The sequence below is a fragment of the Rhinatrema bivittatum genome, chromosome 6 (genome assembly GCF_901001135.1).
Source record: "Rhinatrema bivittatum chromosome 6, aRhiBiv1.1, whole genome shotgun sequence".
Taxonomy (NCBI): domain Eukaryota; kingdom Metazoa; phylum Chordata; class Amphibia; order Gymnophiona; family Rhinatrematidae; genus Rhinatrema; species Rhinatrema bivittatum.
Genome location: NC_042620.1, coordinates 306,981,461 through 306,999,312, shown reverse-complemented (window position 1 = coordinate 306,999,312; position 17,852 = coordinate 306,981,461). Strand labels below are relative to the sequence as shown.

General features: G+C 50.2%; 1 long non-coding RNA gene across 1 annotated transcript; it reads right to left on the bottom strand.

Annotated features, from left to right (window-relative positions):
• Positions 1–3,745: 3,745 nt before the first annotated feature.
• LOC115093304 lies at positions 3,746–7,812 on the bottom strand. The gene is made up of 3 exons (XR_003857275.1): positions 7,641–7,812; positions 6,842–7,122; positions 3,746–4,083 (listed from the first exon to the last, which is right to left on the bottom strand). It is a non-coding gene; the product is annotated as an uncharacterized LOC115093304 (long non-coding RNA).
• Positions 7,813–17,852: the final 10,040 nt, after the last annotated feature.

Sequence of the window (17,852 nt, the reverse complement as noted above, 5' to 3'; positions counted from 1 at the left end):
CTTGCTGCCGCACTAAGCTGAACGCACCATATTGCATCAGCCCCTCTATGTGCTATATCTGGGGCATGGTAGAGATGCAAAATGGTAGTAGTAAAACCCCTAAGGTTGTATACCTGGGGACTGGCAAGTAGGCAGATCTGCAGCAAGACTTTTAAGCTGCTTTCAGTGATCTTGACACTCACATTGAAATTTTAGACACCCAAGCTAAGGAAGATTGATTTTCACAAAAAATATTTTCCATCAACTCTGGGACAAGCCTTGAGAGATGAAGTTTTAGGATGTCCTCTTCCATTAAGAAGAAATTTACTGGACTCAAACATTGGTGGACAAGAATAATAATACTGAGCCACCTTGGATAGGTCTGGGCAGACTGTGTACTTGTGTGTCCAATATGCCAGCACATATTTGTCTATTTCTATGGATGGGCGCTATGAGATAGTGTGTTACAGAAATTTGTGTGGGGTCTCCTTTATTGGCATGGGGCAAGGGTCTCTCTTTCAAGATGCTTTAGCTATGGTCTGTCATTTTTTGCAGGCAATGTGACTTTGGTCTATTGAGGTGGAAGAGGAAGTAGTAGATGACAGGATGCTGCTCATAATTATGCTGATCACTGAGATAGCCACTTTTTCCCATGCTACATCCCCATTGCTTCTGGCATTCCTGTTCACTTCACACACCCTATCTACTAGCATCTCCTTCATGAATTTGAGAATCTGGAACTTAAGGGTTAGACTCCCTTTCACACATGGAACACAAAGTGTAGCAAGCAAGTATGTTTTTTTTCTTTTTAGTAAGACAGTCTCTCTTGTACCTCCAGATACAAAAAGTGCAGAAACTGTAACACGCTTGCTCATGGAAGCCCTCTAACTTTTCCTCCAGAATATTTACTTTCGGAATTACCCCACTCAAAGTGGCACTTCTGGTACTCAGATTCTCTGTGGCATCCTGGAAGGGCTTCATGATTTGTACCAGTTTCCTCATTATTAACCACTCATGATGCCCCGGGGGGGAAATTATACCTATCGTTGTTTCCAGAGTCAGTTCATGAAGGGGTGTCTGCTACTCCACTAACCTCTTCAGCATTCTATAAGTGGAATTCCAGCAAGTGCGAACATCTTGAATCAGATGCTTGTGAGGCATCCTACATTTTTCCTGCATCTCACAGAGAAGTTATCCCACCTTCATGTTTACAGGGAAATGCTTTGCTATTTTCCTGCACCTTTCTATCGGATCCTTTAGGAATAGATTCCTGTCATCATTGGGCCCTAGTACCAGAGCATCTCTCACTACCAGCTGCAGCAAGTGTGTAAAACAATGGATATCCTGAAAGCTCCTATCTTCTTTTGCCTTTACCATTTTTGCACTTCCATCTGTCTTAAAGAAACTTGTCTTAGCACTCCTCCCTCTCCAGTCTAGAAACCAACCCTCCAGGATCTTTCTTATGGCTGAGAATATTGCAATAAAGACCAGCTGCATCCTGATATTCCATTCTTCCAAGAGCTAATGCTATCCCTTGCCTCAGGCAGGTCCTTCAGGTATGCCAGAGAGAGGTAAGAATTCATTGTGTTTGTCTTGGTCCAGATATCACTAGAGAAATGCCCACTACTCTCCTATGCCTTAGCCAACTGAGCCTGCATGCATCTATGAGAGGGTGGGAATGATATTCCTACTAAACCTAGTCCTGTAGAGGACTTTTTAATTGGGGTTTGTTGCGTCTAGTATCAGATGGCTTCGCCCCGTATGCCTCACCATGTTCTCGGCTCCTCCTGCTTACCTTGGGAAAATGGCTACTGCCGTGTCTGCAAGCCACCCTCTCCGGCGTCCCCGGAATGGCTATTGCATTGCCTCCCACCATGTTCCTCCCAAGGAACATGGTAGGAGGCTACCCATGTCTTTATTCCAGCAAATGCGTGAACCTTGGGGGAGTCCCCCCTCAAGTGACGTCATGCCATCCGGGTATATAGTCTGTACTTATTTGCTAGCTCATTGAGTTAGCAACGGATTGGTCTCAGCCGGTCTAAACTACTCTGCTGCTTCCGTGTTGCCGCTGGAAGCTCCCTCTCTCTCTGCCCTTTGGGATATTAACTAACCTGGGTACCCGCTCCTCAGGGGCCCTCTGCTTTATTTCAGGTGCCTTACTGGGATCAGGTACTCGCTCCTCGAGGGCCTGCTCTCCCAGCCTCGGTGCCAGTACCATCTACTTCAGCCTGGTAGAATCACCAACCTACAGCTACCATCTAGTGAGTAATCTAACTCTCAGTCTGTCTCATCTACAGCATTGCCTTGCCTGGGAAATCTACACCGGAATCTCCTATACCAACATGGCGAGACGGGTTCCCTCTGCCGACAGGTCCCAGGACCTCTACCTCTGGATTATTTATTTATTTAAAAAACTCTTCTATACCATCATTAAGTTAATTCACCATCACAATGGTTTACAGAAAGGCACAATAAGGAAAAACTATAATTGGTATAGATTACAAATTATGCATGTGCCAACATAGAACGGTAACATATTTTAATAAGAAAAGACTATGTTAATTAAGGCTTATATGTTGGTTGAAAAACTGTCAAGGGGTTCAAATCTAGCGTAAATATGCAATTGGAGATATTAGAGGAAAAAAACTGATTACCTCACTACTGCCACCTCTGGTGGTACACATCAACCTGTATAATAAAAGAGCTAAATTCTGTGTTTGTGCATCCTGACTCTAGCCCAGTACTGTGGCTCCCCAAAGGGCTCGGTCATCTGCCACAGTACCCAAGAATCTACCCAAACACCATTAAACCATAACAGGTTTAATACATGCAGCAGATGCTTAAATCCTACATTATCCATTACCTGTAGGGGCTAGTAATCAAGTGAAATCATTGCCCCTATGCTTCTTGTTATTTTAGAAAGTGCCTGCCTCTTGACCTGGGACAGTGTTACAGAACACTATCCTATTTCCTCTATGGTGAGTTGCCACTTCAGATGCATAGCTGAAGACTGCTGATCTACCACCTGACTGCTGGAAGAGGCTGTGGGATCAGCTTGGGAAAAAGTATTCCACTTTTCTAACTCTTTTCTCTGGCTTTTACTTTGACTGGCTGAAGGGGGTCCTCAGGATAATACTGCCACCATCCCCTGATGCCAATACTAATGAGTGCTGTCTCTGCAAGTGATGCTGTATACCAGTATTTGTAAGATGTCCCACTTTCTTCCCTCAACTGATATATTTACTGGAGTGAATACACTGATCAACACATGGGTCCTCCCTCAATTTCAAGTGCCTCCAGATCAGGGATATCTTTCACAATCTCTTCATTCTTAGAGGCTGATGCTGGCACTGGAGTTTAGGTCAAGGTTGAAACCTGAGTAAAAATGTACTGTTTTGAGAACTGTGTCACACCGATACACACATAAACAGTTATAGTGTCTGTGTGATATACTGTGTGCATTAGTGTTGATTATCTCCACACACAAAACAACTATTAAACTTTAGCAGCATCAAAAAGACTTGGAGCCTGATATAGCATTTCTTTTCAATCTCTGAATGTACACTGGCTCCTCACCTCAGTGTTTAGACAGACAAAAAAAATCTCTAGCACTGCTGTAACTATCTCCATACTGTCTCACACCAACCCTCCCCAAGTGCAGAGAAAATTCAGCAATGCACTACCTCTCTTCCTGGCACAGTAAGAATGAGACTGCTATAGCACAGAGAAGATCAGAAGCAGACAAAAACCAAATGACAAATCCAAAACTTGCAAAGCTTTTTTTTTAAACATTGAGAAAGCTTCTAAGTACATGTCCTTCTCAGCCATTAGCTAGAGACAAAATATATATTTCATCTTGTACACACTCAGAGTTTACAGTGGGAGAAAGTTAGTGCAGTTTCAAACAGATAATAGCTATAGACTACTTTAGAAAGATGCTTCACTGTAATTTGTCTTCTGTTTGGTTTTCTTTCCAACTTATTCTATCTTGGCTGTAACATGGTTCTGACAAGGTGGTGATGTCCCATTAATTTCAAACAAATGTTCATCACTTATCTGAAGGCCATCTTCCCAAGTCACTTGACTGCTGTAGTGTGCCCTGTGCTAAAAAAAAAAAACAAAACCCTAACACACCTAACTTTGATACAGCAGATTTAAGTAACTTTAAGTCTATTTCTTCTATGTTGTTTCTGGCAAAGATCATTGAAAATATTGTCCTCAAGTAATTATATCATATTATAGATGAAAATAACCTCCTTGATCTTCAATTTGGGTTCAGAACTTTTACACAGTACCACAACGCTTCTTGTTCCTAGTTTTGATGCATTCCACCATTGGTTTGATTCTGGCACTGCCTTTATTTTGGTGCTTTTCAATATCTTGACTACTTTTCACACTAAATCAATTCATTCAACTTGACCAACTTAAATCCTTAGGCATTACCTCTAAAGTACATAAGTGGTTCTCTTTACTCTTATGCTGGCATTCTCAGTTCATTTTGAGTTATCTTAGATGCTTCCACCATGAGCTACATATTGGCATTTGTCAAGGGTCCACACTTTGCCATCTTTTTCAATACCTATATTGCTCTAATTCGTTGGGAACTGGCCAGTTTAAGAATTAAGACTTTGTGCTGATGATATCAAGTTTTATTTTCCAGTTGATGCAGCTATAGATCAGGTACTGTCTAAATTCTTTACCTGTCTTTCAGTGGTTAATAGCTGGCTTTTAAATAACAAATTTGTCTTAAATTTATTACACATATGACCAACATCATCTTTTTGGCCTTTTCCCTATTACTAACATGCCTATCACTTTCTTTTTCAATGACTTACAAATCCTAATTAGCCACCAGACACATAAGCTGGATATTATGCTCGATTCCTCTTTATCTTTGAACCCCACATTAAGAATGTACCTTGATCAAAATTTCTTTGTTTAAGCTTTGGTTCTTCTGCAATGTAAAACCATTTTTGCATACTAATCAACTAAGCTTTTGCTATTGCACCTATTGATTATTGTAATGCATTATATTTGAGACTTCTTAAAACACCCTCAGACCATATCAAATGGTCCAGAATGTTGCTACCCACCCTCTCTCCAGTACACCTTTCTGCAAACATATTACTCCTACACCTTAATGTCTTCACTCGCTTCTGATCCTTTGGAAAACGAAGTTTAAGTACTGATTACAATCTTTAAATTCAGTAACGGTCCTAGCCCTGCACTGCTTTAATACTGTCTTGAGACTCTACTTGCCCATGCTGCCCGCTCTGATCTTCCTTTCAGAGTCTATTAAGTGTTCCTTTTTTGAAACTGGTCAGGCTAGTGGAATCTCAAGAACAAAATGTTCAGTGTCGCTAGTCCTCTCCTTTGGAATTTGCTTCCAAAAAAGCTGAAATCTAAGACCTCGCCAGTATGCTTCAGGAAGTAACTAAAGGCATACTTGTACACCAAAGGCCTTTAGTGACTGTGGTTTATCTCAAGCCATGGTCAGTCTATAGCAAATATTACTTTTAGATCAATCTCTCTCTGTGAGGTAAGTCTTACTTGGTGCTAGTTGTTTCCACTTGGGCATCAAGCAGAATAAAGTTGATAACCTGAGCTGATCCCACCAATTTTACGGCTAACATACCACTGTTCAGTTATTATAACTTGTAGCAACTTATATAAATGAGTGCCGACTCACAAGCGCAAGGGGGGAATTTTCTAAGAAGTGCGTGGCATCGTAATAGGGCATTTCCCCAGTTCCCTCCCAGTCCTCTCCTTTATTGGAATGGACTGGGAGTGACCTTCCTAAACCCCCTACCTACCCTGCCTGCTTTTTTCCCTACCCGATCCCTAAAACCCCCTTAACTACCCTTTTGTTTTTCAAGTTACCTGCTCTCCATAGCAGCAGTAAGTAGCGCTGGTTGCCCGGCTGCTGACATCCACTTTAGTGGGATAGCGCCTAATGGTGCTGTTCCGGTCAACCCATGCCCCACCAAGAGCCTGTCCACGGCCATCCCCTGGCCTACCCCTTTTTTCCAAAACCAGCTCTTCCGTGAATACCAGGAGATATGCATGTGGCTGCGACACTTTGAAAATATGCACATATCACCAGGTACTGGCGTGCACTGGCCTTTTAAAATTAGGCTGTAAAAGTATAATATTGATAGATCACAGGTGGTGAAATGGGACACATTTGTCCCAGTACCCAATAGAAGTTTGCATACTTTTGTTTCAAAGATTAAAATAAAGAGGTGTGTGTTGGATCCATGTCCATTTGGAATTTTAAAGTCCATGCTGTCTGCAGTAGGTATGACAATTTCCACTATTAAATAATTATGATCTAGAGATGTACCCAGGGCTCTGAAGCAGGCTATAGTGAAATCGGTTCCAAATCTTAATTATAAAATGAGTTCAGACATAACTAATCATCATCCTGTAGTCTTTGTACTTGTCAGCTGTCATCCGGCTTTCCACTGCTCTGTTTTCGGACTGGTTACCTGGCTAAGAACACTCCCAGGCACATCAAAATTCCAAAGACATTTAATTATAACATTTCTCCACTGGTTCCCCTTGTGGGACTCAAACCCTCAGTAGCTGGCTGGGAGGCAGGTGCTCTCCCTGGTGAGCCACCCAGTGGGTGCTGAGCTTGGTTTCTGCCCTTGAAGCTCAGTCTTTATTTCACAGTCCTCATCTCTCCATGCCACAAGTCCCGGCAAAACAAAAAAAAAAGTGCCTCTCTGCCACCTCCCTCATATCTCTGGTCTCTACCGCATTCCCCAGAAATACCTCCACCCACTTAGCAGTTTTAGCAATAGTTCATTAGCAAACGGAATTAAAAAACAAAGGGAAGGTTTTGAATCCACACTCTTACCTTCCCTGGTTACCACAGTTTCTGACCTTCTTTCTCCTGCAGAAGCAGCTTCCAGTAACGAAGTCCTCCAAAGCAACAGGTAGCAAGGTCCCAATCTATCTTCCTCCGTCGACAGAGTGCTCTGGCTTTAGCTCCTTTTTATAGGATGGAGACTCCTCCCCTGGTGGCCAGGGATTGGTTCTCGGGTCTCTCTGCTGCTCCAGGGGGAAGGAACCCGGGTGTCCTGCTGCTAGGGAAATTTGAGCTCTCCAGGGGATCCTTTGCCAGCTTCTCTCTGGGGACTAAGAAAAACACCTTGGGCCTAGTGTTCCTGCCCTGGGAGGGAACCCCCTGCAGCTACTGGACCCCTGCTGTTGCCAGAAGCCCTGCTGCTTCCAGGCTTCCTCCACCATCTGCTGCCCTGTCCTGCAGGGCCACCATCTGAGGAACTCCCCTGAGGAATGGCACCTTCCTCCCTCCCCACCACCCACACACAAGTGCTGCGGCACTTCCCCTCCCTCCCTTCTGTGTGTCTTAAGTTAGTTCCATACCCACCCACCCTTTTTTTTTTCTTTACTCCCATACTCACTCCCTCCTCCCTTTCTTTTTTTTTTTTGGTGTTTTTCTCTCCCTCCAGGTGCTGCGCCCCCATTCAGTCGGGAGAACCTCCACCTGCCCCTCTGCGGCTGACAGCACAGAGGCTGCAGGCAAGCGGGCCGAGCAAGAGCCAGAGGTAACCAGGAGGGGAGAGGCATAAACCACTCTCGAGTGGCTCCTTCCCTCCCCTTCTCTATCAACCTCCTCTCAACAGTGAACCCACCTTTTTGTTGTCGCTGTCTTGGTTTTCCCCTTGTTGTTTTGTTGTTCCTTTTCGGTTTTTTGGCTTTGCTGTTTGTTTGGTCCTCCTGTTCCTTCCCTTGCTGCAGGCAGCTTGCTGGCTTAATTAGTTAATTGGCTCCAGCTGCCTGCAGCCACCTGCCCAGCCCCATCGCAAGCCCGGTCCTTACCCTTCTTTACCTTTAGTTCTATTTTGCTCTTCTAAGTTTCTCCCTAGTTTGTCAGCACCGAGCCCCAGTGTGCTGACCCCCGCCCCTCAGCCAACAGGAAGCAGAGTGGCTTCCCCCTCCTTTAGGGTTTGGTGTTTTTCCCCCCTGAGGCTTATTCATTTTTCTTTTCATCCCTTTACTGTATAGGTTGGGTTTTTTTTTTTTGTTCCAGCTGCCTTAATCCCTCTCATTCCCCCCTAGGACTTAAGTATTAAGTCCTTGAGAGTGCTTAGTTACCCCCCTCCTTTACCTGCTTTTTGGGTAAGGACTGCTTCCCCCCCACCCACAATTTCCCCCCAGTGCTCCAGATGCTTACCTTTCAGTTTTTCTCTTCCTTTTGCCTGCCTTTCAGCTTTTTTTCCTTTGATGAGTTCATCTATTCCCCATGGCCCCTAAAAAGACCCCTGCGACCGTGGCACAGGTGGTTGCCCCTCCGGCCACGGCAGCCAACACTGCCCTCTCTCCTACTGTAGGGGGGGGAGGTGGGTGCGCCCCTTTTACATCCTTACCGGCCGGAAGAGGAAGGCCCTCCTGCCACTGCGGCCTCCCAGCCCCAGACCGTCCCACCCCCACCCAACCCCTTCTTGGGTTGTGACCCTGCCCCGCAGCGCCGGCCGCGGGCACAAAGCCCGCCGGCAAGAGGGCAAGGAGGGCAAAGCATATTGCCTCGCCCCCTCCCCTCTTTCAATGGCTCCCTGGGGGCCCTGCCCACCCCCTACCTTTTTCTACCCCCTACTGGGGACATAGTGGGGGAAGGAGGCGTTCTCTTCACCTTCCCTCCCCTGCTGCAGAGGCAGGCCGCTGCAGCCGGTGCCCCGGTGCAGTTACCGTGCCCACCGCGTCCACCTCTGCCTCTACTGAGGCGCCTGTTGACACCACCACCATGGCCGTTGTTATCAGCGGCTCCTCGGCTATGGCCACTACCCTGAAAACAACCTCTGGAGGCCCCGCGACACCTCCTCCTGCCACCCTTCCCCTCCCACTGCCCCCCGCCCTGTGGCAGCGCAGCCAAGCTATGCTGCCGCAGTCGCCGCTCAGGGAGCGAGTGCCGGACAGGGGCCCACATTGAGGTCAATGGATCTCTATTCCTCGGCAGCAGACTCCTCCAGCCTCACCCTGGACACGGCCTGCGCTGCCACATACTGGCCACCACGGACCCCCTCCTCTTTTTGGCCTCCCTGGCCAAGCTGGTCAGGCCCAAGGAGGTTGTGGTGGTGGGGAGGATGCACGGCAAGGCCGTGCTCTTCGTCCAGTCCCTCGCGGCAGTCCACAAGGCTGTCGTGGAGGGGCTGGTCGTGGAAGGGGGTGTTCCACGCGGTGGAGCCCATCGTGGGGCAGGGCAAGTGGGTCATCTTTAGCAACTTCCCGCCCCACCTTCCGGACGCCCTCCTTCAGCTCCAGTTCGGTGGCCTGGGGGCCTTCACTTCCCCCGTAACAGTCATCCCGGCAGGCCATCGAGAACGGGAGCTGCCGAATGTCTCCTCCTTCTGACGGCAGACGTGGATGCATCTGCCGGAGGAGGGAGAGGAGACCGAGGGGTAGACGTTCGTCACCTACCAGGGGGTGCCGTCTAAGATATTCTGGTCGGCGGAGGGGGCACAGTGCCACTACTGCCACAGGCTGGGGCATTCCCACCGGATGTGCCCCAGCCTCCTCTCCCAGCAGCAGTGGGAGAGGGCGGCGCGCCTCCTGCCCACCGAGCCCCCTGGTGCCTTCTCCGTCCCTCCAGCACCGGACCCTCCTCCATCCGAGGGTCCGAGGCCGTGGGTCCCTCAAGGGCATCCACACGGGGTGGGACAACACCCGCGCCTGCCCCACTGGACCAACGGGTCTTCGCCACCTCTGCCTCTGCACCCCCTCAGCTGGCCGCCAACCTCCTCACCATGGGAGACGTCTGACCTGGGCCCGACTCCAGCCCTCTCCCCGTGACTGCTCCTCAGCCCAGCTGGAGGCAACTCAAGAGGGAGAGAGGGCGAGCCAGGACAGCGTCAGGGATGGCCGCCCTAGGAGGGGGCCCTGCCGGACAAAGGTGGCCAGCGTGGGGTCACCGATGCCGCCCCCACCCCTGCCCCTTCCGACCCTGCGCCGGGTACTCCTGAGGCCGTGGTTGGCCCTGAGCCACGGCCCCTCGTTATTGTTGCGCCATAGCCCCCTGTCGAGGGGAGCGCCGAGCCCTCCTGCATTATCATAGATCAGGGTGAGCTTGAGGCGAGGGAGACAGGCCCCTTAGGGATGTAGGGCCTCCCCCCTCTCCCGTCTTTTTCGGGGAGATGGACGGTGGGGACAAAGAGGCTCTCTCTTCTCCCCCACCACTGAGCGAGGTTTGAGTGAGTGTGCTGGAGGCGATGGAGGCCCTCGTGTCGGCCCCTCTTCCTGCTCCGCAGAACTGGAGGAAACTCGCACAGGGAGGGGCCCCAGGTGACAATCCTCGGGTTGTCCCTTCCTCGGATGAGGAGGGGCCCATCCCGGGAGTGGAGACCTTCCACCTCTCCCCATCACCCCTGCCAGCTAACAACAGAGATCCCCGCACTGTCCTTGAGGCACCCGAGGTACCCCTCCTCCTCTCCCAGGTCCACCGCCGGCTGAAGAAGCGGTCGTCGATTTGGAGGCCGTGAGCGAGGGGGACGGACCCTCGGAGCCTCAGCCCAGTGACCCGGGTGGGGAGCCAGAACCAGCCCCGGGGATTTGCCCCGAGGATCCATGCGGATGCTCTCCAGGAAGCAGGGAAAATACCGGGGACCTGTCAGGCGGGATCCAGGTGGGATCTGTTGGTGAGGGTGAGGTAGGATTTTCCCTGCCTTACCCCATGGCACAGCAAGTGGCTGCCTCGTCGGGGGTCTGCCCTTCCCTGCCCGGTCCCTGACCAAAGATACCCCACCACCGCCCCCTCCTGATCAGGAGGCGGGTGAGCTACCACCTCTGCCACCACCCCTGGCCGAGAAGCCACCCCCCACCGAGCTCGCTGTTACCTCCTCGGATCCCCCTTCCCTTATTAAGGAGGGGGACAGCTCGGTGGGCCGGGGGAGGGGGGGGGAACCTCCAGCTGTGGTGGTCATGCCTCCTCAGCTCCCCAAACCCCCCTCCCTATCCTGACTCTGTGGGGGTGGGTCTGGCCGAACTTCCGCCTCTGGAAGGGGCCCCATCTCTGCGGGGTCCCGACCAGGCAGCAGAGATATCCAGCCTGCCCCTGAAGGGCACGCTTCCCCGAGGATGAGCCTCTTACATATGGTCAGTTCCTGGCCTTCGCAAGGGGGGTCCAAGAGGGCATGAGGGCTCTGAATGCCTTCCAGGAGAGGATGATCCAGGCGACGGATCGGAACACCAGGGGTCTACTGCTGCTTGCTGCAGCAGTACGGCTCCTGGGGAAGATAATCCGTCGTCGCTGATCATCCTCTCGTGCCCCTGCCTCCCTAACCTCACGGGAGTTTTCTTTTCTGTAAATAGTTTTGCTCCCTAGACTGCCCCTCCCATCCTTTTTTTATTGTAAATTTTGTACATAAGTTGTTTTTGAAATACAATTGTTAAATCGCTAAATGGTGTGGTAATTTCAGGGACAGGTGGAAGGTGTCCATGTATTGTCAGAGTGTTGGAGGGAGGGAAGGAAGGATGGGGGAGGGAGAGAGGGAAGGAGGGAGGGATAGAGGGAATGTGGGAGAGGGAGGGAGGTGGTGGAGGGAAGGTGGGAGAGGGAGGGAGAGAGCGAGGGAAAGGTGAGGGAGGGAGGGAGGGAGGGAGGGAGAGAGGGAGGGAAGGTGGGAGAGGGAGGGAGGGAAGGTGGGAAAGGAGGGAAGGAAGAGTGTATGACGGAGGCAACGTTGAAGTCCCAGCAGAACAGCCCACCGAACATCTTGGAGATCCACCTTATACACTGAGTGCCACATCGGCTTCAGTGAAGTGTATGGGCGAGGCAGCCATCTCCATTACAGTCTTTGGGCCCTGCGCACATGTCCGCTAGAGTCTATGGGCCCTGCGTACATGTCCGCTAGAGTCTATGGGCCATGCGCACATGTCCGCTAGAGTCTATGGCCCATGCGCACATGTCCGCTAGAGTCTATGGACCATGCGCATATGTCCGCTAGAGTCTATGGGCTGGCTCTCCAGGCGGTTTGGTGTTCTGCTAAAGTGGGACTGGATTCTTTAAAGTTACCTCCTGTAAAGGACCTCTTGGTTAGAAGCTGTGCCCTGTATCTTCTGTGTGTGTAGCTGTTGAAATTCTGCAGTAAGTTTCTCCAAAGTTTCTTGCTGCTCTGAGATGCGTTGGGCCAGGCCCGGTATAGCCTGCAATGCAGAGAGATGCGCCGGATCCATGGAGTTAACAACATCCCATAATTAAGCCGGATCCACTGGAGTTACAACATAGACTCTAGCGGACATGTGCGCATGGCCCATAGACTGTAGCGGACGTGCGCATGGCCCATAGACTGTAGCGGACATGTGCGCTTGGCCCATAGACTCTAGCGGACATGTGCGCATGGCCCATAGACTCTAGTGGACATGTGCGCATGGCCCATAGACTCTAGCGGACATGTGCGCAGGGCCCATAGACTGTACTGGAGATGGGCGCCTCGCCCATACACTTTACTGAAGGCGAGGTGGCGCGCACATCGCCGCTACAGTCTATGTGACAGTTCTGCAAGCTGTTCGGAGGCCTGCTAGTGGGCACACAATCCACTGACATACAATCCTGAACACCTATAAAGCCAGTGCATTGCACCTCCGAGAGGCTGGTGAGAAGCCGACACACAAGTTAGACAGCGATTGTCCCCCTTCATATCAAACCCTGGTGAGCAGTTATCAGACAGTATAGTGAAGTATCCCTGATTAAAAACTGATGACCCCCTTCCAATGCTGCAGTAAAGCGACCTTACCTACATTTTCCCCCCTCTGGATTCGGCATCCGCAGGAATCGAGTTAATATGTGCAGAGACTTGGGAGCTCAGCAGCCTACTGAGAAGGGCAACTCAATCAGGGCCAGCATACTACTCGATTCCTGCGGATGCCGAATCCAGAGGGGGAAAAATGTAGGTAAGGTCTCTTTACTGCAGCGTTGGAAGGGGGTCATCAGTTTTTAATCGGGGATACTTCACTATACTGTCTGATAACTGCTCACCAGGGTTTGATATGAAGGGGGACAATCGCTGTCTAACTTGTGTAGTCGGCTTCTCACCAGCCTCTCGGAGGTGCAATGCACTGGCTTTGTAGCTGTCACAGAAAGGGCTAGTTCATTACCCGTAATTACCGGTTGGGAGCTGCAACAGCACGCACATGTGGCATATATTGGTTAATGGCTACACGCCCAGCTCTTTGATAGGCAATTACGCCCAACTCGATTGAGGGAGATAGGCGGCGCGCACATCTTCATTAAAATCGATAGGCGGCGCGCACAAGTCACCCAGCACGCACATGTTCCGCATGAATTTTAATTATTGGTGCGCGTACTTGGTATTCGCGCTGATGGGATCAGCTGTGCGCATAGGTTACGCCCCACTGGGGAGGGCTGTGCGCAAATTGAGATCACTTTAAAAGGATGGGCGGTCTACTCACTGGCCATCTTCACCATGGCTCAAGCACGTCCTGTTCTCTTCAGGAAGCCGAACTTCCTGCCAGCTGAGGTTGACATGCTGGTGGAGCATGTTATGCGGCACCGGGATCTGCTGTATGGTCCACAGTCTCGTACGGTGGGTGCATACAGGAAGGAGCAGATCTGGAGGCGGATCAGGCACGCTGTGAACTCCGTGTTCCACCACAACCACAGTATTGTGGAACTAATGCATAAGTGGAGGGACATGAGGAGACTGGTGAAGCGCAAGCAGGCCAGGCGACTTGCTGAGGGAGAAAGGAGCCACATCACTTTCTCAGCCTCGGAGCAGCTGATACTGGGAACCATCTCGGAGGCAGCTGTGGGTGGCGTTGGCCAGCTGGACACCATATGCCTTGTAGGGCAGCAAGGTAAGCAGAACAACACCTTGGTAAATCCCCCTGTTATCCTATCCATGTACCTACTCACAGTATAGCAGCATATGTCTTCATGTACCTATAACTACTGATTACTGTTAACCTGTATAGCCAACACTGTGGCCATTTCAGGTACAGCAATCAGTATCTAGGATTGCAGCCAGGGCTGCTGTACTGATGTATGTACCAAGACAGCACAGAGCAATGCACAGCTCCACTTTTGGGAGTCCTGTAGCAGGACAGTGTGCACTGCTCTGGTTGGTGTGTATGGTGATGCAGTATAGTGTACAGACTGTCTTACAATATTAGTGCATGTTAGTTCTTAGGGGCAATGTAGACTGAGTATCAGCTGCTGCACATGGGTCACAAGGCACACAATGCTGGTTTAAACAATAGTCGTCAATGGGAGGGTGCATTTCTCTGGGAATTGATGTGAGGCATATGATCAATGTCACCTGCTCAGTATTGCAGGTTCAACCTTGCAAAGGGGCCCTCTCACTCTTCCCCCCCCCCTTCCCCATTTCCTCCCTTCAGCCCCTTCCTACCTTTCCCCAATTGTTTCCCTTTCAACTTCCTGTACCAGATGTGCCAACTTCACAGGTTCCATAGCATATTGCACAGGTCATGTGCCCATGGATTGCATAAACAGTGTGGCTTGATTAGGTAGAGGGTTAAAGTGCAGTTCGTACGACAGGACTCTCTGTTCTAGGTCTGGCTGGAAAAGTACCACATTCCATGCAGCACACTGACAACCCTCTGGTGTCCAGAAGTGGTTGTAGGGCAGGTGCTACATGGTGTGGTTGACAGCCAACTATGCCACACATGATACCCCAGGGGTGTCATGACAAGTGCTATGTGACTACCACTGGAGTATTAGTCAGGCCTGCAACTGTAGCATGTCTCACATATGGAGCGAAGTACATCGCGCCCCTATTGTCAGTGTGCTAATTCCCATATGCTTTTACATTTAGGGGAGCCAGATGATGAGCAACCCGGACCTGCACCTAGAGGACCCCAACGGCTGTACCGGCGTGTGCGGGTGGTCCGTGACTCATCGTAAGAGGAGGAGGGGGAAGCCCGTGAGCACATGGAGCAGCCTGAGGAGGAGGAGGAGCAGCAGCGGCAGGGAGAGGAGCCGGAGGACCCACTCGCTGAAATGGAACCTGATCGGCAGCAGGACAGCAGTGCGTCCGACCATCCTGAGCCCCAGGCCGACCCGTATACCAGGCAGGCAGAGAGACTCATACAGCAGGACGCCGGCCTCTTGGACGCCATCTCTGGCCTGTCTGAAGTGGTGCAGCAGGAAGGCAGTGCCCTCTGTCTTACTGTCAGGGAGGGGTATGAGCGGCTTGAGGGGCGCCTCCAAGACCTTTGCCGGGCTACTGAGCAGCAGACGGAGGTTTGGAGGGAGCTGCTGCAGCGCATGCCTCCCATGCAGCCACTGCCACCAGTGGCTCCATGGCCTTTCATGCCTTACCCTCAACCTTATGGGCCTCCATACCCATGGATGCCACCTGGCCGTGCAGAGGGGCCTGGTGTGGTACCTCCACTTGTGCCACCAGCGCCTCAGCCTCTTGCAGGCTATCAGTGGATGGCACCCCCACCCCCGCCTGCACCTCCAGTTCCACCACCTCCTCTTCCACCACCACCAGCAGAAGAGCTGTTGCCCCTGGCTATTCCTTCCTGTAGCCATGCCCCGGATGTGCCCCAGGCACCTCTGCCCTCTGAGGGTAGTGTAAGCAGTGGGAGGAGTCCCCTGTGCCAGAGTACCCGGGTGGGGCAGTCTAGGCTTTCTGAGGCTCGGAGGAGAGGACGGGCAAGGAAGTGAACTGTGACAAGTTTTGAGTTGTTCCTTATAATTTTTCTTTAATTATCACATTTTTCACACTTGTAAATAAATGCACATTTATCACCTATGGAAATGGCTTTCTATGAGACTGTTCCTTTCTCGTATCGCCCGCCTTTGACTCAGGCGATGTATTTCCTCCAATTCCTCCATGGACAGCTGTATGTCCTCATCCTCCTCATTCTCTTCAGGGCCATCCTCTGGTACAGGATGGGTCTGTTAATTGCCAGATTATTTAGAATACAGCAGGCTAGGAAAATCTCACACACCTTAGAGGGGGAGTACAAGAGGCACCCACCGGATCTGTCCAGACAGCGGAAGCGTGATTTCAGGATGCCAAATGTTCTCTCGATGACAGCCCTGGTCCTACGGTGTGCCCTGTTGTAGCGAGTCTCAACTGCAGTGTTGGAGCAGGCCATGGGAATCATGAGCCAAGATTTGAGGGGATAGCCTCTGTCACCTGTAGCATAAGAGAAAACCAGAAGGTTATATTATGTCTGTGCTTCACTGGGGTTCAGCTCACAGGGCTTACAAACAGAATGCCTACTGTGGCACCCTATATCTAGTGATTGTACTAAGATAGGTGGGTGCCCATGGCTGGTCACGGACCACGCTGAGCATGAAGCAGACTCCAGGCAAAGTAGTGGAACTTGAGACTGGAACATGTCGAAGATTCAGTAGAGGCCGGCACCAGGGTGCGCCCTACACAGCTGCCTGTGGCTGTTCGCGGACCACGCTGAAGCGGAGCAGGTTCTGGCAGCCTTGGGCATGGACAGAAGCATCAAGGAACTCTGAAGACCGGGACAGGATTCAAGACTCAGGATTCAAGACTCAGAACTTGGAACTCGGAACATTAAAAACAAGGGTCTTGGAAGATGGCATCGGCATGAAAGGAGCTGGCGTTAGGAGCTCCTAAATCATTGTCTACAAAATTGTTTTTCCTGTTACCTGAGCGTTGTGTAAAGCGATGCCGCATACCAAATGGAAAGGCAGGGTCAGACAGGACGCCTCGACCCCTGTGAGACCCGTGCTGGTCCAGACAATGTGAGTGGGCTTCTACCCACAAGCAGAGGTCATGACCCCGGAGGATCCCGCGAGAGTGTTAGGTGGAGAGCAAGCACTGTCGCCCCAGGGAGAAGTCTCTCTCAGTCCCGGGGCTCCAACTACGCCTTTACCGCTGATAAGCGTGCAACTACAGCCGACCTAGGCTCACCACAAAGACGGATGGTGTCCCTGGAGGTGAGCCCGATCAAGGAGGACAACAGTGGGGGCTATGGCAGCGCCAGAAATGGTTGGAGGACTGACAACTTTCTCCCCCAGGCGGTAGGCTCTGTCGGCGAAAGCCAAATTTACTCTGGCGGAGAAACAACAGCTGCTGGAGAAAGGAAGCCGGCTCAGCTCCTAAGGACCCAGGACCTACATGGACTACCTTTGCCTCATCCGGTAACTTTTTCACCATTTTCATTGCTTGAGAACCCTAAAACTGTTACGATGGATGTGCTATGGCAAGCAATTGTCTCTTTGCAAAATAATATTATGAATTTAAATGTGAACATTAAAGAATTGCAAATACTTTTCTATAAAATGAACCTAATTGTGACTCAACATACAGAGACCCTGGAGAAAGTAAAAGGAGAAATAAGCCAAATTTAAAAAGTACAGTCTTCGATTATACAGGGAGAATCTCTGCTAAGCAGGAAAATTGAAAATCTAGAAAACGCTACTAGATATACCAATCTTAGAATTATAAATTTTCTAAAATGCAGATTAGTCTCCCCAAAAGAGCAATTAATGAATTATTTCCAGGAGGTACTACAAATATCACCTGAAAAATTACCACCAGTGTCAAATGCATATTTTTTGTCTTGGAAAAATGTAACAGAAACGGAAAATCAACCAGTGGAGGAAGCTTCACTGAATGTAACTGAACTACTTGAGACTTCTTACAGCTCACAGGTGGAAAAGAGAGGTACTTTATTGGTTAAATTTGCTCTATTGTCGGATAGAGATAAAGTTTTAAAATTGTATTTTTCCAACAGAACCTCTCATTACCTGGGGCAAAAATTGTGAATGTATCCCGACGTCTCTAAGGATACCCAGACAAGACGTAAAACATTTCTAGTTTTGGCGAATCAAGCGAGAACCTTTGGTATAAAATTAGTAATTAAATTTCCCTGCATGTGTA